This window comes from Stegodyphus dumicola, chromosome 8 (assembly GCF_044657685.1).
Source record: "Stegodyphus dumicola isolate Sdum_Otavi_A_Nest chromosome 8, ASM4465768v1".
Taxonomy (NCBI): domain Eukaryota; kingdom Metazoa; phylum Arthropoda; class Arachnida; order Araneae; family Eresidae; genus Stegodyphus; species Stegodyphus dumicola.
In genome coordinates, this window is record NC_140775.1 from 124,027,991 (window position 1) to 124,039,262 (window position 11,272).

The window sequence follows — 11,272 nt, forward strand, 5'->3', positions numbered from 1 at the left end:
GCCTTATTTTATTCCATATTGGGCAGATTCTAATCTCAATCTTCAGTGGAGAAAACAACTCCTATTATAATTATATTTGTGTTTTTAAGTGTTAAGGTGCCTTTTAAAAAGACACCTCACACAAATTAAATTTACCTAAAATCTAACCTAACTTTTAGCGTTGCGTTGTGATTTATAAGAACCGGATTAGCCTCATGTTGAACTGGTGATGATCATGAGTAATAATTAAATAAAACATACAATTGTTATCCAATGTATATATCTTAAATTTTATTAAGTGGAAAAGTAAACAAAATTATCAAACAAAGTGTACCAAGAATAATTAAGAATAAATGTCCTCTGGGATTTGTTGAATAATCAAGTGAATTTGCTACACAGTACAGGTAATACCATAATTAATTTACTCTTAGCACAGCCAATGAACATTACGCGAATAGACTGGAATTTTCTCGAAACATACCTGGAAAACCTGGAAAAGTCAGGGAATTTCATTCTCCTGTTTGAGTGGCAACCCTGCTAATGTATAAACAACATTCTGAGAGTGTAAATAGCAGTTCAGAAGAAGAAAAAAAAAAAAGTAGTTCCATTGTGGCAAGGAGTAGGGCGAATCACTCTACTTCCTCACAGGGAAAGGAAATTTCATTAGTGGGAGGAGCGAAACGACTTTATACGGGAATGAATGTAGCATGATGTGTTGAGCAAAGTAATCATGAAATGTGAAAGTATTAGAAATCTGAAAGCATTGGGAAGAGCGAGACTCATTGTCGGCTAACTGGTATCTGTTAAGTGTCTCATCACCTAAGTGTCTGCGACCGGTGTTATCCAGCATCATACTGCTCAAACATGTGACATCATGGTGTTGTGGGGAGCTATTGGGTATAAATGTATATTCCATTTAGTGCAGATTGCCGACAAACTCAACAGTGGAGAACCTACATAAGAGAAGCTAGAGGTTCTTTCCATCCTTCGATGCTGTATTTCAGCAGGACCCATGCACTTGTTTCTCAGATGCGTAAGCCTTCTTTAGGGCTTAACAAGTTTCTCTTCTTCCATGGCCTGCTTATTCCCTGGATATGTCTCTCATTGAGGTATTTTGGATTTGGAGGATTTTCTCATTGTTATCTCAGAATATGCATCAGTTTTTTGTATTAGTTTTACATGTTTTCCTCCAATTCCCCTCCCCCTCGAAATATTCCTGGCATTTTGCAATTATATAGCATTGTTAGCGGTGATTTTTCTTCAAGATTTTAGACATTGCAGCTTTGGAAGGTTAGAAGTATTGAAGGCAAGATTTATAGATCCACAATCCAAGAAGAATTGAGAAAAATGTGACAAAATGAAAAATGTTTTTCGTGGTACTAACATGTTGTATTTTGCAGAAAGTTTGTGATGAATTTCTTACTTAAGTTTTGAAGTTGAAGATGTTGCAGAACATTCAGGGTTCTGAACAGCAATTTTTTTCACATTATCTCACAGAAACATGGTGGACTATTTTTTAGCCATGCTGCATGACGCTTGCTTGTAGTGTGTAAAAACAACACTTTTAAGTCCATCTCCTGTTTTTGTTTTGTAAAATTGGAAGTAATTTAAATTTAATGCAGTAAAAAATTTATTTTATTAAAATAAGTAATGTTATTTTCATTTACTGTATTGTTAATTTATATTTATTTTCATTTTTAAAAATACTGTTTGTACATTATACATTTAAGAAATAAACAACTTGCTTAAAAGTAATAAAATACTATAATCAATGTTGCATCGATATTACTTTTTATGTATAATAAATACCTTTAAAGTAATTGAAAGGATGCTTATTCAAAATTGTAGATTTTTTAAAAAATAGACTTTATAATTTAATTAATAAATGCATTTTTATAAGATTGCTTAATTCCTCTGAGCAGCGAAATAGTTATTTTTTGTACTAACACAGCTCTGTCAAATTTAAGTTTATAGAACTTTTTTTCCTAAATTTCAATTATAGTTTTCCTGAAAATGATGTATTTTCCCCTCCACAAATAGTTTTATTACAATTTGTGTTAACCCTTTCTTGATTGTGATATACATTTAAATAATTTATTGAATTTTGTAAAGAAAGAACATTTAAATAAAAGGACTTCCATAGAAATGTATCTGTATTCAGAAAACATTAATATGAAATTGATTTTGTGAGAAAAATTCTAAATTAGCAATCTTGCACTGCATTTTTTTATATGCTTTACCAAGTATTGGAATTTTATACCTTTAAAAAAAAAATTCTGATTACCTTTTAAAATACATTCAAGTGTTATTTATCTTAAGTATTAATTCAGAATTTAAAAAATCAATTCTCTCTTCCCCCCCCCCAGAGATGAATTCATCTTATAGAAGTTAGTAAATAAATAAAATAAAGAAATAATCATTCAGTTTATTTTTAACTAACATTTCCCTCTACCACCAATATCTTTTGTATTTCAAAAGAGAAAATTACAGATACTGGGAAGTAAATCTTAACTGATTAAAATGCACATAAGACGACGAAAAGTACTATTATTTCAAAAAAAAAATGTGTTTCATTATTTTATATCTGAAATTAATTTAGTTACAGTAAAAGCTCAACTATCCAGACTGGAAATGCCAAATTCCAGATAATTTTAGAATTACTTAGTTAGATAATAAACATACAAATTATGGATATAATGTATAAAAATACTTAAATCATTTATCATAAATTCTAACTTTGCATCACCATTGTTCGTTCATTTCAAAGAACCATTTCCTAAACTCCACTGCATGCTTTTATCAAAAAGGCAGGTTCCAAATATTAACAATGTTTTCAAAATGCAAGAGGAAAAGAACTTCATTATTCTTTAAAAAAAAATTGAATCTGGTGTTGTGACATCATGCTTATCCATTTTTAACACTAAATTACACTGTTTGGTGACAACATAATGTATTCTGGTAATATAATGATCTGTGTTACTAATCTCTGATTTACTTGATTTTTCAGGAAAAAAAATTACCTAAAATATTCTGGTTAGTTGAATGCTGGATAGTTAAGCTTTAATTGTATTTTCAAATACTATTTATTTCACTTTCACTGTGTATTTTGTTATTTAAATCCTACTCACGACTACTATATATCTAAAGAAATGTCATATTTTCTCACTTCTCTTTTTAATTATTAGTTTCTTGAATTATATATACATATATATATATATATATTTTTTTCTTGTAAAGGGAAGCTTTACTGATGACTACGTGGCCCAAGTGATTTCAAGATTTTGCCATATGGATACATCAGTGGACATTTCCATAGTGAAAAGTTGTTTCTCATATTTTTAAAATTCTGAAAGTGACATTGCTTTGAATAACAGACTCCGAAAGCTGAAAATATGTTTTGAAAAATGCAGACATTTTAACGCAGTATTGGTGGATATAAGTCGTCTATTTTAATAAAACTGTGCAACGATTCAAATTGCATTTATTTTATTAATGCCAAGTGAATCAAAACTGGTATAATTTTTTACATTATACGTTGATATCTGTAGAAAATAACACTAAATCTTATTGTGGTTTTAAACAGAAATGTTAAAAGTATATAATTACATTATGTAATAGATATCTGCATTAAAGTTTGGATTGTTTTTATTGCTCTAAAATAAATGTGAAAAAATATTTTTTGAGCAAGTAATAAATATATTATATAGACAGAAATGCCAAATTTCCTGCATTTCAACAGCACTCGTACCAGCTGAATTTACAGCCTGTTCCCGACTTTTGTTAGTTTGGCAAAATATTTTATTTTGCCTAAAAAATGTGTTTTCGGGTTTCTGAAATTGTTTTGATTCTTCGCTTCTAAACCCATTTTGTCAACTACTGCACATGTGAGAATGATTCAATCTCCAGTAAGTATGAAGTGCATATCAGCTAATCAATGCAAAGATGGATCAAAATGCCATGATCTTTTGTCATAGATATGTCTGTAAAAAAGTAAAATACTCATGTATTTTACAAAAAATACATATGTTGACCTATACATCAAAAAATATGCAATGCATAAACAACTCCTTCCTGTGGATAAAAGCAATAATACCAATGCAAAATTGTATCCAGTTGTTACTTTTCTAATTCTGTGGCTTCAGAGAATGAATATAATTTATTTGGTGTCCATTTGGAAGGTGATTCTACAGCATTTACTGATAATTATGAAAAATTTCAAGGTAAATGGATTTCTTTTTTAGCTCTTGTTGCAAGCAATGTACCAGTAATGAATAAGCCTGAAAATTAGTGTGTAAGCATCTTGAGTAAGGTATGCAGATATTAAAGTGTCCGTATCACTTTATAAATTTAGCAGCTAACTTTTATTAACTCACCTTTTTTACCAGTAAGTATGAATGAATTTGTTCATTACCATCTTGAAAAGTTTTAAAAAGTGAAAGAAAAATTGAAACAATTCCAAAAGCTACATAATTGTTTAGTTTTGGTTTTAAAAAAAACTTTTTGTCTAAATTTTGATATTTACCTATATTTTTAATACATCTTGTTCAATTCATAAACACATTACAAAAATTGAAATTTAAATAATGTATTTCCATTTTTCAAGTTTAAGAAAGGAGGGGGAAATGACTGTCTAGCAATGATGAAAATGGGGCATTGAGAACCACTGATCCGGAATCCTTACGTTTTGTAAAAAAAGGAAGTAAATGCTTTTAGAATTAAGATAAAAGTCTATATTGAAAAATATAAAAATATCTTAAGTAAACGAAGATGAAACTACTACTTGCACTAATTAACTCATTTACAGTATTAAAAATTTTGGGTATCATGTTTCAATGAAAATATCTATTTTGACAGCTATTGAATGCAATTTAACGACGTTTTTGCATGACATCTGTACGTTAAGACTCTTTTTTCCCTAAACAGATGTATTTAAAATGGATTCAGAAGGCATTTTTTTCGTGACGTCTCTCTCGCATAACTATAAAACTATATGTATATATCCAGCCAAATAACAGAGTGGTATATAGGTGAGCTCAGTTTCCCCCCACTCCCTTTACTGTATACATTTGTAAATTGTGCATTTTTTGTTTTAAAAGTGATTGAATTATGTTTTCCGTATGTTCCGCTTAAGGTTTTGATAATCTGCATGCAATAGTTGTAGAAAATTCCGACTTTAAAGCACCACAAAGGGCATATTTTTTAAAATATGATAAGTTCAAAATTTTATAACATACATTTTCAGACACTGAAATTTAAAATCAGACGTCAAATAGTCAAAAAAATTAAGTGATTTTTAATAATTGTTTTAGTATAAATTTTGGAAATATCGCTGAAAATATGTACAAAATTGAAATTTGATATCAGAAAAAGTGTTAACTGGTGACTAACTTCAAACCATAGTGATATGAATGAACTAAAGAGCTTATAATAAAGAAAAATCAGCATTTTTTACTATAAATTAACATTAATAAATTATTAAACATAGTTTTTAGAGTAAAATGTATGCTAAAAGATTTTTAAAATAGTAGATCTCACAAGCTTTGCATTTAAAACATTAAATATAAGAGGAAATGTTTTCCTTAATTATTTATTATACATTTTAGCACTTGCACACTATCAGTCAATTATAGAATGATATACGAAAGCAAAGTGAATATATATTGCACTTTACATATACATAGAAAATTTCAATACTGCATCACTTTTCATAAATACCAAGTTAAATTCAGTACTATTACAAAATGACTACATGGTAACACTAATACTCTACCACATAAATAAGAATAATGTATAAAACTTTAATAAAGGAATTAGACATTCCCAAATGTGCATTACACATATACATGTATATGAGAAACAAGGCCTCCAGGTTTCATTCCTATCATCATACGAATGAGTTATTTTAAAAAAGCATATTTCAAGCTAATTCTTAGAACATTCATCTTCTCAATCCAGAAACTAATTATAAAACATTTTCATCAAATGTAATATTCTGGACTGAAATGGCTAAGGATAAGAACTATTAAGATAGCAGAATACTCATGTGTACGAGAGAATTGATGAATATCCACTGTATCATGATGCTTGGAATGGACTGTGTAATAATCATCAAACTATGCCAGTTTTAGTCGAAAGTGTGGAATAATTAGTAATGGAATCTAGTGATCTTATAAATATCTTGAAAGAAATCATTTAAATCAACAGATTTTAAATACTTTTATCTCACAAAGTCACAGATGTTAACACCATGTCACCTTATCCAAGAATCAATATCAAGTCAAACAATGTAAAAGCCAATATTGACAATCCCAGGTGTTGTGTATAAAAGATGCCAACTAGGAAGCAGCACTAGTTTAAGAGATAAGAGGATCAAGCTAAAGAAAGAATGGAACCTTTCAGCTTTATTCTTCCTCTTTCTTACAGCAAAACTGGAGATCGCATGAGAAGCAATTTAGTAGCATTAAACCGTGATGCTTTAAAATGTTTACAAATATTTCAGTTCTCATCTTTCATTACTGGCACATTTACTTAAATTGAATACTTCTAAATACTATGATAGACAACTTACACTGGTTGTATTACAATATTTAAATAAAGATTTCATACTGTAGTTAAATTAACATTTTTATGAAATTCCAGTCAAAGAAGAAAAGATAAATATTTTATTTATTTTTGAAAAGGAGCTAGCTGAATTAGCAGTTCCTGGACATCAAACCATATAAGACACAGGGTAATACTGGAGACATGAATTAACTTGGTGTGGGTCAGAAATAATTTAGTACTAAAATGTGGTAATTTAAAATGCTTACAAATACATTGTAAATTTTATTAAATTCTCACCTTATGACTGGTACCTTTATTTAAACTGAACACTTCTAAAGACTATACTGGAGACATGAATTAACTTGGTGTGGGTCAGAAATAATTTAGTACTAAAATGTGGTAATTTAAAATGCTTACTTTGTAAATTTTATTAAATTCTCACCTTATGACTGGTACCTTTATTTAAACTGAACACTTCTAAAGACTATAATAATATAATCACAGATAAACCTACACTAGTGATATCACAGTATTTAAATTGAACTTTCATAAAATTCTAGCCAAAGAAAAGATTTAACATTTTATTTATTTTTAGAAGGAAGTTGTGTTGCCAGTTATTGGCACAAGAACATTTATGGGAGAAATGCTTTTCAGTTCCATTAGCAATTTTTTTATCTAACGAGCTTTATGTGTTAATGTTCTGAATAGAGACAACTATGTTTGGTTTTAAGCAAAGAAAATATTTAAATACCTATTTATATTACATAATATTAAAATTAATGTTCAATTTTAACTTTCAGTCTGAGATAAGTGGAAAATTTGACACTTAAATGACTTATACATGTATATGAGGAGAATCTCTAATTACAAACAAATAATAAGTGTCAATTTCATTGAAAACAAATGTATTCCTTTAGATACAGTGTTACAGTTTGAATTAATTGCACAAAAAATTTAATCAGCAATAATTATACAATTCAGTATTTCACTAGAGTCACTCTTTATTAATTACCTTAATAAAATAGCAGCATTAATTTTGCTATCTTCTATGCAGATTTCTCTCTTTTTTAAGTATTAAATGCATACATATAAATGGTTTATTTATATTAGAGATGTTTTATTTAAGGAAGCTGTCTGCATATAATATCTTCCAGTAAATCTGAAAAAATGAAACAATTCTATAACAGTGATTATGTGCCATCAACTACATTTACTAGAATTATGTTTATGTTAAAATGTATGTATGCACATTAATGAAAGCTTTTATTTAACAAATGTGATGCACTTTATAATTACAACATTTACATAAGTTTTAAAGTGAGACCTTAATCAAAAGAATGCCAAAGAAATTATGGAGTTTATTAAATTGAGGAAGGTCTAAATTCAGTTTTAGCACAAATGTATTAAAAATGTTTGTTTATACTACTGAATTCTTAAATGCACAACAAAATTACTGCTTCCTAGACTTCTTTTGGGAAAAGGGAGGACTTTAATGTGGGATAGTTTAGACATTGAAAACAACCATTAAATTGAATGCATGAAGTTTTGACTGTATTTTATAACTCAAACTTGGTATATTTTTCATGGATGAATGAGCTAATGAAAATAATATATATTTCAATTTAACAGTTTTCTTTTTTAAAGATTTTTTTGGGGGGTGGGGTAAATCAAGTACTGTATTATCCCTATGATTTTAATATAATTAATATGCGATAATTAAACTACTGAAATTTTATATTGTAAATATTATGAAAGGTTGATAATTCTGTATCCTCATATAAAGCATGCACAGAATAAACATTACTTACTGTTGTTTGGATGTTTATGAGAATCCTATCACCGAACAAGGTTAAACACTTAAAATGAACATTACTCTCAGACTAAATATTACATTCAGCTACTACTTATACAAAAATTCCCCATTTTTGAAATTTTTAAATGCTTGTTGACCAATAGAAATGTGTTTTGTTTAAGTCAGCTCATAAAGTAAGCAAAATTATAGATCTATAAAATTGTTGTGCTACATGAATTTTCTCCCTACGCATTATATGTTCAATGAATTGTGTGCCCAGAATACTGAAACTCTAAATTTATAATCTCTGCATACTGTATAAGCTTAACGCTTTGCACTCGAGCAACGCTGCTACGATGCTATGGTCTTTAGTAACTTGATCTCCTTATTTACGATGTGCAATAAGATATTTTTCTCGGAAGTACTTTCGTGGACTAAGCTCTGCTGACATTGTAGCCAAATCTTCGCACGGTTTAGTTAGTTTCAGCGTAGCATTAGCTTGAAACAGTCTTGGTGGTAAATACAGTAAGTAAATAGTGTTTGAGCCCTAAAAATATGGAGGAAAATCAGATCAGCTCGAGTTCGGACAAATTCAATTTTGCCATTTTGGGTGATGAACTTTACCGATTTCCGGCGGATTACACCGCGAAACGAATGAATCCAGTGGAGATGACAGTGAAGCATAGGAATGTAAGAGATGTGAGACGACGGAAAATTAGAATTATAGAGAGCGACAGTGAAGTTGGGAGTGATGTTGAAAGAGAACTTGAAAGTGAAACTGTGGAAGGTGCAAGCAGTTCAACATGGGTACTTTGGGGAGACTAGGACGAAGTGCCGCCAAACGCACAATTTACACCTGGCCAAAACCCCACAGCAACACAAATTGTTTCTAACATAAAACCACCAACAGATTTTTTAAAATTGTTTTTCACTAATGACCTTGTGAAAAATATTTGTGAAACCAATATATATGTCAAACAAAAATTAGGGAAGACATCTACAAATTTGGCGAAGCTGACATGATCTGACCAACAAAATACAACTACTCTCAAAGTACTTGCAAAGTGTTTCCCGAATTTGGCCGAAATCATCTCAAGTTACTGGTTCGTGCAAGCAAAAAAGGCCTTAAGTGCAAAGGATTAATTATACATGTAATATTTCTTAAGAAATGATCAGAATGAATTTTACATTGGTTTACCGTAGAAGTATACAGTCCTTTATTCTTCACAAAATTTATTTTGAAAATTTAAAAATGCCGTGACATGAATAATCTTCTTGTTCAACCACTTAGCAGTTCACAAAATTTAGGGAAAGGGAGGTCCCCTTTTTATTTTGGGATGAAGTAACCGTAAAAAAATTCATTTATTGGCCCAAAATTATGGATGCATATAATTAAAGGGTTTTACATATATAGAGAGAACCCTTTAATTTTTTCCCCATATTTCAACTTGGTATGATGGGGTGCAATGCAAAGTCCCACATTACAGTCCTAGCAATATTTTGTTTCTGCTACTATTGTCAAACATTTAAGAATGTAAACTACATAAAATGAAATTGGAAAGCTCAGTTATTAATTTTTCTTAAGAAGCTAATAAAAGTATAGCTTACCTAAAAGAAAATTCCATGAACTTTAATATAGAATACCCCCCCCCCCGAAAAAAAAACCTGAAAATATTTGTTCTATTGATCAGCGATGCCATCTATGAATTAAAAAGTGAACTAGAACAAATTATACGTGATAATGAGAAGCATAGGCTTTGAAAGTGTGATGCCTGCGTCAGATATGGGCAAATCACACTGCATACAAAAAATGTTACCCTTACCGCATATGCTATTACAAAATTGCTAAGTGGTTAAAACATTTTTGTACTAAAAGTATATACCTTCGACTAACAGTTGCAAAAATAAAAGCCACATGAGGACTTTTCTTGACAAGCTGCACAGAGAACAGTAAACACTAAATTTGTTTTCAGAAAAAGTCACAGAATTTAAGACTGAACAAGTGCGCTTTAAGTGCTTACTTCCTCATAAACGTATGTGCCAAATGGCATTATTTACCAATCCTGCATATCTGATTTAATCTCTCTTGATGACTAAGCAATGATCATCTTAGTTTCCTTATTATCAGTGAAAGACCAACTGAATGAAATATATAAAATTGTACGGAATTAAAGAAAGAAAAATAAACAATTTACATATTCCCCCCCCCTTAGTATGCTTCGAGATATGAAATAGTTCCTGAATAATGGATTTATAGAGGAGGATATATGTAATATATATCTAATATGATCTCATCAAATCTCCTTTCTTTTTTTAAACAGAGTCACATAAAAATTATTTCTCATTAAAATCATATTCTTTAAATTAGCTAAAATCAAAAAAGGAGTCTAGGAAATTCCTGCTGAGGAATGTTTTCAGGGACTTAATAATATATCTCATACAAAAATTGTACACCCATCAAAACCATCATCTTTCAGTGAGCAGATCACAAAAACAATCTATAAAGTCACTGATCAGCAATGAACTCGGAATGTTTTTAACAAGTTGGACAACAGGTGCAACAAGATGAGTGTCTTACCAAATATCAGTAATACAAGCACTATTTTGAGTAAAACTATTTCTAAAGTATGTAGATGCAATTTATTTAATCATATGTGCATATGAAGTTATTAACATTTGAAACACTCAAAGACTTTATAAATGTTATTATATTAAAACTGAAGAAAATATAACTTATAAAAACTATCTGAAAATTTGGAGGAAAAAATGTTTTAAATAGAGCATGAAAATTTATCTAAAAGAATGTGAAGATATTTTATGCAAATGTTCAACACGATTAATTGCACTATAACTAATAATTTAAAACCCATATTTGTGCTTTCAAACACATTAACTCGTATTGTCATCAAAGGCACTATTGGAAATACTAAAATATGTAGCAGAAAATTATATCCGAAG

At 29.6% G+C, this 11,272-nt stretch overlaps 1 protein-coding gene across 1 annotated transcript in view; it reads left to right on the forward strand.

The window, feature by feature from the left end:
• LOC118191391 (aly/REF export factor 2-like) overlaps positions 1-3,656 on the forward strand; it is a 52,983-nt gene extending 49,327 nt beyond the window's left edge. Inside the window, exon 6 of the mRNA XM_035362190.2 lies at positions 3,217-3,656. The gene's annotated coding sequence lies outside the window, so the exon portion shown is untranslated. The remainder of the gene's footprint in view (positions 1-3,216) is intronic.
• Positions 3,657-11,272: the final 7,616 nt, after the last annotated feature.